Source organism: Chinchilla lanigera, unplaced genomic scaffold (genome assembly GCF_000276665.1).
Source record: "Chinchilla lanigera isolate Chin_1 unplaced genomic scaffold, ChiLan1.0 scaffold00080, whole genome shotgun sequence".
Classification (NCBI taxonomy): domain Eukaryota; kingdom Metazoa; phylum Chordata; class Mammalia; order Rodentia; family Chinchillidae; genus Chinchilla; species Chinchilla lanigera.
In genome coordinates, this window is record NW_004955481.1 from 9,058,312 (window position 1) to 9,072,285 (window position 13,974).

General features: G+C 38.9%; 1 pseudogene; it reads left to right on the forward strand.

Moving 5' to 3' along the window:
• Nucleotides 1–578: 578 nt before the first annotated feature.
• On the forward strand, nt 579–13,324 carry LOC102012649 (annotated as a pseudogene).
• Nucleotides 13,325–13,974: the final 650 nt, after the last annotated feature.

A 13,974-nucleotide genomic window follows, 5' to 3' on the forward strand; every position in this document is an offset into this window, starting at 1 on the left:
TTCTTAAATGATTTCACTTTAAGAGAAACTATATTTCCTAAAGTGTTTGGAACTACTTCGCTACATGATCGGCAAGTGCTAGGCCTTCATAAGAATCCAGGACATTAAGACTAGAAGATTCCTGGATTCCTTCATTCTGTCAGGGTTCTGTGGAGCTGCCTGGCCTGGGTTGTAGGAAGCCTGCTGGGTGTAGGGTTGCAGAGACTTGTGTGATGAGGAGCACAGGCAAAGCCTGAGGGCCCAGCCCAGGCCTTCTGGTATCCCACCAGGGGAAGCTCTTGGCTGTCTTTACTCTCTTTACTGAATGTAATGTCACTTTCTCTTTCCTGCAGATCATTTTCTGCTTCAAAGAAATCAATACTTCATAGTCCCATGTGGTCATTTCTTATACATTACTGAGCACAACCACATAACCTTCCACCTCTGTTCCTCAAAGTCTGAGTAAATGATAGGAACTGCACAGCTTCTTTCTCTTTATCTGTAAATCACCCCAGGGTCTGACGCCTAGTCAGTATATGCAGGGTCTTACTTCATCCTTCCTGGATCACGACCCTGCCCAATTTCTCTGCCCCCTATAAATGGCAGTCACAGTCACCAGAAGAGCAGAGAGGCTCAGACCAACCCAGAAACCTCCAGCTATCACAGCAAAGTCCACCTCCTCACTCTCCACCACGAAGGTCTCCGCAGTGCTTCTGTGCCTGCTGCTCACAGCTGCTGCCATCAGCACCCATGTGCTTGCTCAACCAGGTAATGTGCCTTCTCCCCCCAAGGTAACATTTTAACTACCACAGCTACTAACTTCCCATCATGAGTCATCCCAGACTTTCTGCATCGCCTGCTCTTTGAAGATGGAGAAAATGAGGTTAAAAGAGGAATTAGGAAGAGCCATTATGTCACAGCTAGTCAGAAACAAAACCAGAACTAAATGCCCAAGCCACTTAAATCAGCACCCATGAGGCCTCCAGACACCAGCTTTGGGAGGAGACTTTGACTGCAGCCGCTACATCAACAAGCTCCACATTATCTGAGTAAATGGCACAGAAAGAAGGACCATTTCTCCTAATGAATGGGAAGGACATTTCAGACAGTAGAAGAAATGAAGGAGCTATTGCTTCAGGTTTCGGATTTCATGTCATGGTCTGGTATAGCTTACAGTACAGTAAGAACCCAGAGGATTCTCAATGTAGGACACAAGTTGGCCCAAAAGCGATGGGGACAAGTACCGGGAAGCAAGGCCTCAGAACTTATGTTCCCTAGATTAGTAGATAAGATTTCTTCATCTGCAGTCAACAATAACCAGCCCATTACTATTGTCAGCAAATGAAACTGAATCAGCAGTAACATTTCACTGCTGGGATCTGGATGAAGGCACTGAACATGAGAGAAGTGACTTCAAGGACTTCTCCAGGCTTTCCCCTGCCTTATGAGTGAGCACTACAGTGACTGCTGTCTCACTTTTTATACAATTGTTTTCAGATTCAGTCTCCATTCCAGTCAAGTGCTGCTTTTCTATGCTTAAAAAAAGGATCTCCATACAGAAGCTGAAGAGCTAACAAGAGTTGCCAGCATCCACTGCCCCCAGGAAGCTGTGATGGGAGTGGATCATTCCTGGCACCCCTAGTTAAGTGCTCTGTGTTAGTAACAAGGGAGAGAAGTCAGGATTTATGAGCAACTGAGTCAAACAAGCTTAGTGTCTAATCCAAAGGGCCCCTTCACCTCATAGAGAAGTTGCGCCCATGAGAAGGAGTCCATAGCCATCCAGGCTCCTCTTCTAGTAACTTGGTGAGATTCTCCCAGCTCTTTTAGCCATGAAGGCACCTGCAGGGCTTCAGTTGGGATAGCATGACCAGGACTCCCTCCTGAGGCCTCTTCCTTCTACCTTTCCCCATTCTCTTTTCCAAGGGCTGATAGGGTCTTAGGGCCAGTGGATTACGCTCTTGAGCAGAATGCTCGAGGTGCTCCACCTAAACATGCCCTCTCAGGACCAAACTGAAAAAAGAAGTCTGTGCTAACCCCAAGGAGAAGTGGGTTGAGGATCTCATCAAGCACCTGGATCAGAAGCCCCAAACTTCGAAGACTTGCACTTTCACACCTGGACTGAGAGATAGTCAGAGCCTGAGAAAACCTTATCTATTTTCCCCTAGTGTCTCATATTGTCCAAAAAGAGGAACTTTTTAAATAATTTAAAACACAACATTTCTTAAATAGTTTTGATTATATTTAAATTATTGGTGTTTTTACTTTGTCTGCCAAAAATATGAATATAAAATACAAAATCCTAGTGGTGTGCATTTTTTTTCAACGAACTCCACTGAATTTTTGGAAAATTATCAGTTTTATCGCTCCCACATTCCAGTGAGATTATGAGATCTACCCATGGATATACAAAGTTTTCTGTGTTTGTACAGAATGTGTGATCCAGAATGTGTGTTTGTTTGTACTGTTATGTTCAAATTAATGTCATTACATAAGGAATTCTCAGAGAAAATATATATATGTAACTTTAAATTACTTACTCTTATTTTGCATGTGGTACAATTTAGCTTGGAGAGAGAACATAACAGCTGTGGGTAGTAGTTTGGGATGTGTGGCACAGCAAGCAGTTTGAGATCCTGCAGAAGTGTCTTTGGGCTGGGTTGGACTCAACTGAGATTCAGGGAGAATTTAGTAGGGCCAGACCAGACCATTCCAGCCCTGACACCACCTGCCTTTATACATTAGGATTTCTAAGTCCATTTCTTTTCTCACCACAGCTATCTATCCAAAATCTCTCTCTTGATCTTTTGCAACAGTCTACAAAATGTTTTTCCATAACCCCTAGTTTTCTCCACCTAATTAATTCTCAAAACCAGAGTAATATTCAAAGTGAAACAAGACCAATGAGGAAAGTAGGTGTCTGTATCCCACATTTATGTAGGGCTTTTACTGACTGTGAGACTTCAACACAGCTAATCTGCAAGGATGGTGTGTGTGGCCCACTGCAAATGGGTAGAGCTCTCCTCAGCTGGTACAGAAGGGAAAAGAGGCCAGTGAGCCTCCTACTAGCTGAACTCCTTCCTACTAGCTGAACTCTGAACAGACAGAGCTTTTAAAGTTTTGGAGGTTTAGAAAAAAAAGGCTGGAGCCTGATTTTAAGGGGTCTTAAATTTCATACTGGGGAATCAATGGGCCATTGGGACTTGCTAAAACTTCAGAAATAGCAGAGGAGAGGAGTGACACATTCAGAAGCAACAGCAGGAAGAACAGCCTAGGGTCTGAGCATAGGATGGAGGGATTGAGGGAGCGCGTGTGAGGGGCTACTGCTACGGTGCTGGAGAGATCAGGTGATAGTGGAGGTGGAATGAGGGAGAATGGGCCAGACAAAGTGATGGCGTGTTAAAGCCTGTAGGGAAACAATGGACCCAGGACAGATGTCCATGTCTTAAAATCTCAGAAAGCAACTACTTATAAGACTGGCAGCTCTGACACTCAGAATTCATGTATCTCCACTGTGATCTAAATATCTGCTCCTCCAAAATTCATATTGAAACCTAATCTCTGTCATCTTAGTCCATCACACTGCTATTTACAAAATAGCTGGGTATGGGTACTATGTAAAGAAAAGAGATTTATTTGTCCCATAAATCTAGCGGCTAGAAAATCAAGACAACATGGACCCCTCCGCCCATGCCACAATACAGCAGAGAATGAGAAAATAAAACATCTGTGCCAAGCAGAAGAGTGGCCTTGTTTTATACAACCCACTGTCACAAGAACTTAACCTAATACCAACCCCTTTCCTAGAGACCAGAATTAATGCACTCATAAAGGTGGGGCCCGCATGACCTAATTGCCTTCTACAAGATCCCACTTCTTAAACTTTCTGTTACCTTACCATCACTACGCTGGGGACCAAGGTTCTATCACCCAAATCGTAGGGGCATAGGTCATACATGAACCATAACACTCGCTGTAGTCATATTAGAAGGTGGGAACATTCACAGGTGATGAAGTCTTTAGATATCTCCCCTCATGAGTAAGATTTTATAAAAGAAGTTTGAGGGAGTTTGTTGTGCCTTTTCACCATGTGAGATTACATAGCAGGGGCAATCTATGAGGAACAGGGACTCACCAGACACCAAATCTTCTGGCACCTTGATCTTAGACTTCTTAGCCCCAACAACTGTGAGTAATAAATTTCTGCTATTTATAATGTATCCAGGATAAAGTATTTTGTTGCTGAAGCTCACAAGGACTAAGGCGATCTCCGCCACTATATCTCCAGCCTCAATCCTCAGGGTCAGTGAGCATCCATTTAATGGAATGAGACCTCACTTTTTGGCAGCTTCTTTAGGTCCAAATTCCTCTGTGATTCATAAGCTTAGCTGGTTCCCCTTTCAGACATGTGACTCACCATGCTAAGGCCATAGTTCAGACCCTTAACTAAGAAAGAGGTTTATTGTTTTCTTCCCATGCCCACCTTCACAGGGCCCTGTTGTTAATGATCCTGTGGAAAGATGCCACAATTTCAGGACACTTGTGAGCATAAGAAAGCAGAAAACTTGGATTCCGGTCCCAAAATGGACCTAATTTTGCTTCACTAAGGAAAAATTACTTTCCCCTCTGGCATTAAGGTATCCCACCCAAAAGTGGGGATTATAGGAAGAAAGTGAGGGGACCTGGCTGACAACCTCACCAGTCCCCTCACTTCTAGAGTTATAGCTCTTGGAAACAACCACATCTGCTGGCAGTGTAGAGAGGTTAGGTTCATGGAACTAAAGCCACAGAGCCAGCCAGAGGCTCAACATATTAGGAAAACACCTCTAAGTGAGATTTAACTTGTCTGCAAACAAACTTTCCACTAAAGTATAAGGCAACCCACTCAAAGCTCTGGGGGTAAAGAGAACAGTCAAGCATCAGCCAGACAGGAGGCAGAGTGTACAAAATTGTATCTAATTTTGCTCCATCTAATTCTAGTCTCTTTTTTCTATAGTTTCAAGGCCAGGCTGGGATAGAGATATGGACCAAGAGATTGTGAGATCCTGGACCAGACCACAAGTCACAAATTCCAAAGGCACGAAGATTCATCTTAAGCTAACACTAGGTCATAGCAAAAGATGGAACCCAAACTTTACCTAGTTCATTCTGGGATTGTGTCAATAAATATCAAAAAGCAATGGCTTTTGTGCAAAAACATTAAGCATAATAGGATTTGATTAATATGTTACTTTGATTAATGTGTTGTGTGCCCTTACTTAAATATTAGTGTTTAAAAACCCTCATCCTTACATACACTGCTGCGTATCTGTAAACTCGAGCTCACTCCTTATTAACTGGAATCAAACAACCGAAAAGGTCACTTGGAGCTGAAACAATCCCTTTTGGGTTCACCTCCACTTTACCCTCTGCTCAGGCAGACAGTTTGCTGTAGGCAATGACTCACTTCAATCCCTCAGCATCTGGTCTCATTTCTTGCTGTCTGCCCACAGGCTTCTCACAGAACCATATGAGGTCAGGAGCTGGCTCAGCCTGTACACTTGCCAGGAGCTCAGGAGTGTGGAGAAGTGGACTTCTGAACAGCAGCCTTCCACAAGGCCAATGGAGATAGATATTTAAATGCCTCTGCCACCTTCCTTTCACTGACTGATTCTAAGAGTCATTCTATAAGCTTCTATATTATCCAAGGATAGTCAGTCTCAACCTTGGTAATATAACTTGTACTGGCTTCTCTGTTACCATCTCACTCTGCCATTCTTCCATCCTGATGCCTGAGGTCCCTGCCCAAATGAAGTAGCTGCACGTAGGTCCTACCTCAGTTTCTGATTTTTTGATTCACTGTTTTAGACAATGTTTATTCTCCTTCTCCTTGGGCAAATGCTGGATCTCAACTAGGAAGTTCACCAGGGTCAGGGCCAGGGCCAGGGCCAGGGACTCATCTGAGTTTTTTGGACCCACGGCAGTGTCCAAGTGGGCAAACATACCCAGGGTTGGAACTAACAGGGATGGAACTAAACTAGGATAATCATGATGCACAGATCAGTTGAATAAATAAGTAAAAGTGTGAGAATAATGGAAGCCACATTACTCTTGTTGGTGAAGATTCCATAGAAAAAATATGGAAAGTTGGAAAGCTAGAAAATACTTATGGTATTGGCCTGGAATTAGACGTATCAGTGTGAATTCATGGTTTTAAAGATATACGTAGGTAAGTAGGTAGTCACTTTCCCATCCCTGGGACAAAGTACCTAACACCCCCAGTTTGAAGAAGGAGAGGTTTATTTTAGCTCACAGTTTCAGAGGGTTCAGTTCATAGTCAGCTGGCTCCAAAGCAAAAATGGCGTGGCACAAAAGCATAGTGGAGGAAAACTTTTCACCCAGTGGTGAACAAAAAGCAGAGAGAAAAGAGAGAGCCCAGGAACAAGAGTATATCCTTTCAAGTCATGCCCCCTGTGACTCACCCCTTCTGACCAGGCCTTTCCTCCAGATATGAGAATTTTCAGGGCTATTTTAGATCTAAACCATAACAGATGATATAACATAGATAGATAGACAGACAGACAGACAGATAGACAGCCAGCACTGGGCTAGAATTAGAGAAAAGGACAGAGAGAGAGGAAATGAAATATACACACATATGCATATTAGTTATATTCACTGAGAAAAATCTACAAATGGTGACACATGAGTAGCAATGTGTACATCGGGTGCCCAGTTGATAAATACCACTCTTCACTAAAGAAAAAAAGAGTTCCTTGAATAAATGGTTGACTCCAGAACTGAAATATGCTGTTGTGTTTAAAAACAAAGGTGAACCTTGATGTACAAGACTCAAAGGACGAAGGAAATTGACAGCAAACACACAAAAATCAATTGGAAAACATTTGCAAGGGCCAGTATGGGACAATTTGATTGCCAAAATCAACGTAAAAAATTTGAAATACAAAATAATTTCTTTCACCCATTGGGTAAATCAGAGAAAGGAGACTTCTAATTAGAGTAGAATGCTAAGCAATAAATACAGAGGGAATGGTGAGTTAGCAGCTCACCACTTGGCAGCCATCAGAGTAAAACTTGATTCCAGCAAGACTCATCTCTGGCTGCTAAAATAGACAGATAAAAATTTGGTTAAGAACCAACTGCTGAGATAGCCTCAAACTACCTCCTCATATAGAACTAATGACAATTCACTAATAAGTACATACTTACTGATTAATGTACATAGTTAATAAAAGAACTGAAGATAGCATTTTGACCAAGTAATAAAAGTCAACATCATAAGTAATGAGACAAAATGACCTACATTCCTCTTGATAGGATACACTTAGAAGAACACAGAATTATTTAAGTTATTGCCTGCTAGGAAAACATGACTTAGAGTTAATCATGAGAAAAAATCCAGCATATCAAGCCAAGGGAAATTCTACTGAGTAACTAGCCTTTCTGGTGAGGTCATAAAAGACAAGGAGAGACTGAGGAAATGTGCATATTGATGAAGATTAAAGAGACATGACAGTTAAATGTAACACATGACTTTGGAGTGGAACCTGGATCCAGAAGGTCTTGTGAGATAATGAGCAAAATTTGAACTGGAGGTTTAGATCAAATGGCAGTACCAGATGAATGCCTGTTTCCTGATTCTGGTGTTTTATTACTGTTCTGTAGGAAAATGTCCTTGTTTTCAGGAATATATACTGAAGCATTGAGTTGTAGTTAGGCATCCAGTCTACAACCTTATGTCAAATGATTCAATAAACTCTGTCTATGGTTGAATAGTTAGGATGTAAGTAGAAGGATATATGGATGGATGGATAGAGATAGGTTTTAACCTTGTATTTCATTCATGACTAATGAGGGTAAGCCTCTAGTCAAATGTGTGCAGAATATCCTATTTTATGAGGTTCTGATCTTTACTTTTGTCCACTTTTATTTCAATTGTCTGCCTTTTTATTATGTATTAGAAGTATTTTCTACGTTCCAAGCAGGAATCTTTTGTGAGATATATAGATTGAAATTTTTTCCTCATAGTCTGTGAGTTGCCTTTTCATTTCTTTAAAAATACTTTTTGATGAAAATGGGTTGATAATGTATTCAGTTTATCATCATGTGCTTTTATAGATAGTCCTTTTGTTTTTGTTTAAGAAAACTTTTTCTAACACAGGAGTGTAAACATATCCTTTTATGACATCTTCTGGAAACATTATTTTTTTTGTTTGCATTTAGGACTACAAGCCACCTACAACTGACTTTTGTGTATGTTGAAAGGTATGGATCGGGGCTGGGGATTTAGCTCAGCGGCAAAGCGCCTGCCTGGCAAGCGCAAGGTCGTGAGTTCGGTTCCCAGTACCGGAGAAAAACCAAAAAAAAAAAAAAAGAAAGGTATGGATCAGGATTCTATTTTTCCCTCTAAATATCTCATTGATCCAGTGTCAGTTAGTCAGAGGGCCACTTTTTTCTAACTACTATGGAGTGCAAACTTTGTTATAAATCTAATGCGTATATGTTCATGACAGTTTTACTCTCTAACCTGTTCCTTTGGACTCTTTGTCTCTTCTAAAAGCAATGACATATTTTTTTAATGACCATGGCTTTCTGAAAACTGTTAATATCTGACAGTGTAAGTGCTACAGCTATGTGCTCTTTAAGGTGCACTTGACTTTTTGAGGCTTTTTATTTCTCTTTCTAAAGTTGAGAACAAGCTTTTCAATGTCCATGAAATACATGCTTTGATTTTAACTGAGACATCACCGGATTTGAGGAAGAATTAACAACTTTAAAATATGAATACTTCTAATTTGTGTCCGTGGTGCTATCCCTCTCCTTATGTATGCAAGCCTCCTTCATTAATTTGTCTCAGTAATGCTTCGTAGTTTTCTATGTGTTGCACAAACTTTGTCAGATTTGTTCTTGGGTATTTGAGGATTTTACAAGCTGTGGGAAACCATGTCACTAAACAAATATCATTTCTTAATTTAGTTGCTCATAAAAAGTCAAAATAAAACCACCTTTTGCATTATTAGTGAGCAAGGATGCTAAAGTTATTAATTGTAATAGCTTACCTGTAGACTCAGATTTTTTTCATTAAAAATAATAAATGTTTCATGTAAAAAATGACAACTTTATTTCTTCCTTTAGAGTCACTGTAACTTTATCTCAGAGTCCTGCACTGCCCCGGTAGGCTCTCCAGCACAGTGGTGAGGAGAGCTTTTGAAAGGCAACATTATGTGTTGTGTCAAGAGTTAGGCATGATGCTGGTATTTTATAGATACTCTTTATCAGTTCAAGGAAATTTCCTTTACTTGCTAATTTGACCAAGATTTTTAAAAAATTTTTGAACATAAAGACTTTTGAAATTTAACAAATTATTAATTCAGATAATCATGTGTTTTTCCACTTCAGTCTGCAATTGTGGTGAAATACATTCCTTGGTTTTCAAATTTATAAAGCAAACATTTTTAAAAAATCAAACCAACCCAGTTACAGTGGATTCTTTAGGCTATCTCTCAGTTCCATTTGCTAATGTGTAACTGAGCACTGTTACATCTGGGATTACACAAGATGTTTGACTTTAATTTTCTTTCTTGGAAATCCCTCCAGGGTTTGGTGTTAACATTATATTGATGCTATAAAATCAGTTGATATGCGTTCCTTATTTTATTCACTTAAAATACTTTTATGTTTTTCCTTTCTTCAATGTCTAGAAATAAAGCATTCTTGGAGTTCTTTGCAAAAGGAAGTTTTAATTTGCAGATTCAATTAATTAATAGACCTCAAATAATAGAATATTCAAAGTTTTATTCAGTTTGGGTTAGTTTAATAAGTTGTATTTTTCTCAAAATTTATCCACTTCATAAAATATGCAAATATAGTGATATTAATATCTTTTAATTGTATAATATCTGTAGTCTGCTCTAGTATCTCTTTTCTCATCTCAATTTTGGTAAATTGTGACTTCTTTCTTTTTATTCTTTAGTTATAAGAATTAAAAGATTAATGATTCATTAATAAAAAGGATTAATATTTTATTAATCTTTCAAAGAACAAACTTGTGGCTTTGACATTTTTCTTCATTACAGGTTTACTTTTAATTATTAATTTTTTCTTTGTCCTTATTATTTTCTTGTACTTTTTTCTTTCCACTTTTTGAGTTTAATCTTCTACCCTATTCTTGAGATTAATATTTATATTATTAATTTTAATCTTTCTTTTTGATATATGCAGTTAAGTATATGAATCTTTTAAACACAGCTTTTGCTGTATCTCACAATTTTAATTTTTTTTTTCAGTTTTTTTTTTTTTTTATTTTAAGGATAAAAGGAGGGAAACATTAACAGACATACAACATTTTACAACATATCACAAGCACAATACAGACAATACAGAGTTACAAACAAAGTGGTAGGGAATTAACAATGGTGGTTGTATTACATATTGATATCTTCAAAGTGGCTTCTCATGAAAACAGATATAGACATGCAATACTGGTCAACCAAAGACTCATTGACAGTTTCTTTCAGTATAGAAACAGCAGATAGAAGAACAACCATGTTATCTATCCTGTATATACATACATACAAATTTTCTCCTTCTTTCCCTTCTCTTTTCCCACATCCCAGAAGCCCTTTACTCTTCGGTGGTTTCCTATCATTTCACAGTGTCTATCATACCTCCGAGTTTAAATTAACTCTTTCAAGTTTTACACTAGTGACACAATGTGGTGCTTGCACATGTATGTTTGATTTATTTCACTTATGAGTATGGTCTCTAGTTGTGACCATTTAAATATAAAGGCCTCGAGTTTATCTTTCTTTACAGCTGAGTAATATTCCATTATATAAAAGTACCATAATTTTCTTATCCAATTCTCAGTGGATGGACATTTGGGTTGCTTCCACATTTTAGCAATTACAAATTGTGCTGCTATGAACATAGGTGCACATATATCACTGTGATATGATGTTTTTAGATCTTCTGGGAAAATACCCAGCAGGGGGATAGCTGGGTTGAATGGGACCTCTAAACCTAGTTTTCGGAGGAATCTCCAAACTGATTTCCACAGTGGTTTCACCAGTCTGCATTCCCACCAGCAGTGGAGAAGGGTTCCTATTTCTCCACAGCCTTGCCAGCATTTGTTATTGGTTGATTTCTTAATGCTAGCCATTCTTACTGGGGTAAGGTGGAATCTTAGTGTTGTTTTAATTTGCATTTCTCGAATGACTAATGATGTTGAACATTTTCTCATATATTTATTTGCCGTTTGTATCTCCTTGTCTGAGAAATGTGTGTTCATCTCAGCTGCCCATTTTTGGATTGGGTCTTTGAATTTAGAGGGGCTCACAATTTTAATATTACCCATTATTGTTATAATTTATTTTAAAATATATTTTACTTCCCTTGTAGCTTCTTCCTTAGTCCATGTATTGTTTAGATGAAAATGGGTGCACTTTTGTGTTTTGAAGTATTATAATATTGTAGATATTCACAGCTTGACTACATTTAAGTCGGATGGTTTTGGAGTGGAGTCGGCTGAACAAGAGGAAGCCCCGTCATCATGTCGGCAGCAGCTTGTGGGTACAGCAAATGCTGCACCCCTGTCAGGGTCCAGAGAAATGAATTTGGAGGAACCAAAGAAGATGACTAGAGAGGACTAGAGTTAGAGAAGGAGTTAGAAGAACAGTGAAAATTGGGCAGTGCTCCTGCAGAAGTTGATGAAGAAGGAAAAGACAGCAATCCTCATATTCCTCAGTATATTTCTTCAGTGCCATGGTATATCAATCCACCAAAAACACTTACCTGAAAGCATCAGAGACCACAGCCAGAAAAACAAAAGCAATTCAGCTCATCCAGAGAGTGGTACAAGAGAGGTGTAAAAGAGAATTCCATAAGTACCACAGCGAAGCATGTGAAAATTGTGGGGCCGTGACACACAAGAAGAAAGACTGCTTTGAGAGACCTAGGCTAGCTGGAGCCAAACTTACAGGTACTAATATAGCTCCAGATGAATATGTCCAGCCTCAGTTCATGTTTGACTATGATGGGAAGAAAGCGGTGGAATGACTATAATCCAGAACACATGAAAACTGTGGAAGAATATGCCAAAGTTGATCTGGCAAAATGAACATTGAAAGTCCAGAAACTCCAAGAATTAGCTTCAGGAAAATTAGTAGAACAAGCTAATTCTCCAAAATACTAGTGGGGAGAAGAGGAACCAAACTCTCAGATGTAAAAAGATCATAATAGCAAAGATGAGCATGAAGATAAGTATGCAGATGACATTGACATGCCTGGATAGAATTTCAACTCCAAGCAATGAATCACTGTCCAGAATCTCAGGATTCGAGAAGATATTGCAACATATTTGAGAAATCTGGATCCAAATTCTGCCTATTATTATCCAAAAACTAGAGCAATGAGAGAGAATCCATATGCCAATGCAGGGAAGAATCCAGATGAAGTGAGCTACCCTGGAGATAACTTTGTTAGATACACAGGCGATACTATTTCAATGGCTCAGACACAGTTGTTTGCTTGGGAAGTCTATAACAGAGGATATGAGATGCATCTGTAGGCAGAGCCTACAAAATTAGAGCTGCTATATAAGTTCTTCAAAGTCAAAAAAGATTTCTAGGAGCAGCTGAAAGAGACCATCCTGGAAAATTATGGTGGCCAAGAACACTTGGATGTGCTTCCAGCTGAACTGCTCTTAGCCCCGACTGAAGACTACGTGGCGTGCTCAAGACATGGCACAGTCATTAAAGGACAGGAGCAGGCTATTGCCTGCTCCACGTATGAGGAAGTTGTGAAGATCAACAATCACACACGTATCTGGGGATCCTACTGTAAAGAAGGTAGATGGGGATAAAGATGCTGCCACTTATTTCTCAAGTATTCCTATTGTACAGGGGAAGCTGGGAAGGAGATTGTTAACTCACAGGACTGTATTACAGATGGTATAACTGGAGAAGAATCTACAAAAAAATCTCAAACCCTCATGGAGATGCACCAAGAAAAACTAAAAGAGGAGAAAAAGAAGAAGAAAAAGAAAAAGAAGAAGCACTGAAACAGCAGCTCAGAGAGCAATGATGAAGAAAAGAAACATGAAAAATTGAAGAAAGCATTGAATGCCGAAGAAGCTCGTCTTCTTCAAGTCAAGGAGATCATGCAAACTGATGAGAGGAAGCGACCTTATAACAGCATATATGAAGGTCAGGGGCCCACTGAAGAGGAAATGGAGGCCTAAAGAATAAAACATCAGAGGCCAGATGACGCCATGGCCTCTCTCCTTGGACAGTACCTCAGGACAAAGGCAACTGATATACTCTTTCACTTTCTGGGTAATTGTAGGTAGAAGAATCTTTGCCTGTTCTTCTTGCTGCCTAACTTTAATAAAGCTTTAGAAGCCTCAAAGTAAATTTATTCTTTTCCACACTGAAGAAACAAAACAGAAGAAATGCCAAAGAGGAAGTACGTTAAATATGGATTAATTTTACATTAGTGATGGAGAAAGGTCTTGGTTGTCTACCTATCAAAAATGTCTTCTACTCAACAGTTAAGTCTCTATTTTCTCAGTTTTTCCAGCTCTTTATCTACTAGTGTTATACGCTATGAAAGTAGATTTGTTACTATCTCAAAACTTGAACTTCTTTTTTAAACTGCTAGAAATTGAAGTAGTAATTTAAATGTTGTTTTGTCATCATTTCTTTTAAATGGTCTGAAACAAAAAATAAATTTATTCTAACTTGGAAAAAAATTATATATATAATTATCTTGTTATTGATTTTAATTTAATTCCACAATGGTTAAGAAACATGTGTTACATGTTTTCAAACTGTGTACGTGATGAGTCTTGCTTTGTAGTTCACCCTATAACTAATTTGATAGGTGCTTCAGTGTATTTGAAAAAATAATGTACATTTTGCAGTGGTCAGGTGCAGATATGTCAACTAGCTAAATTTTGTTTATTTTTATTTTTTTTTTTTTTTTTAGTTTTTTTCCGGT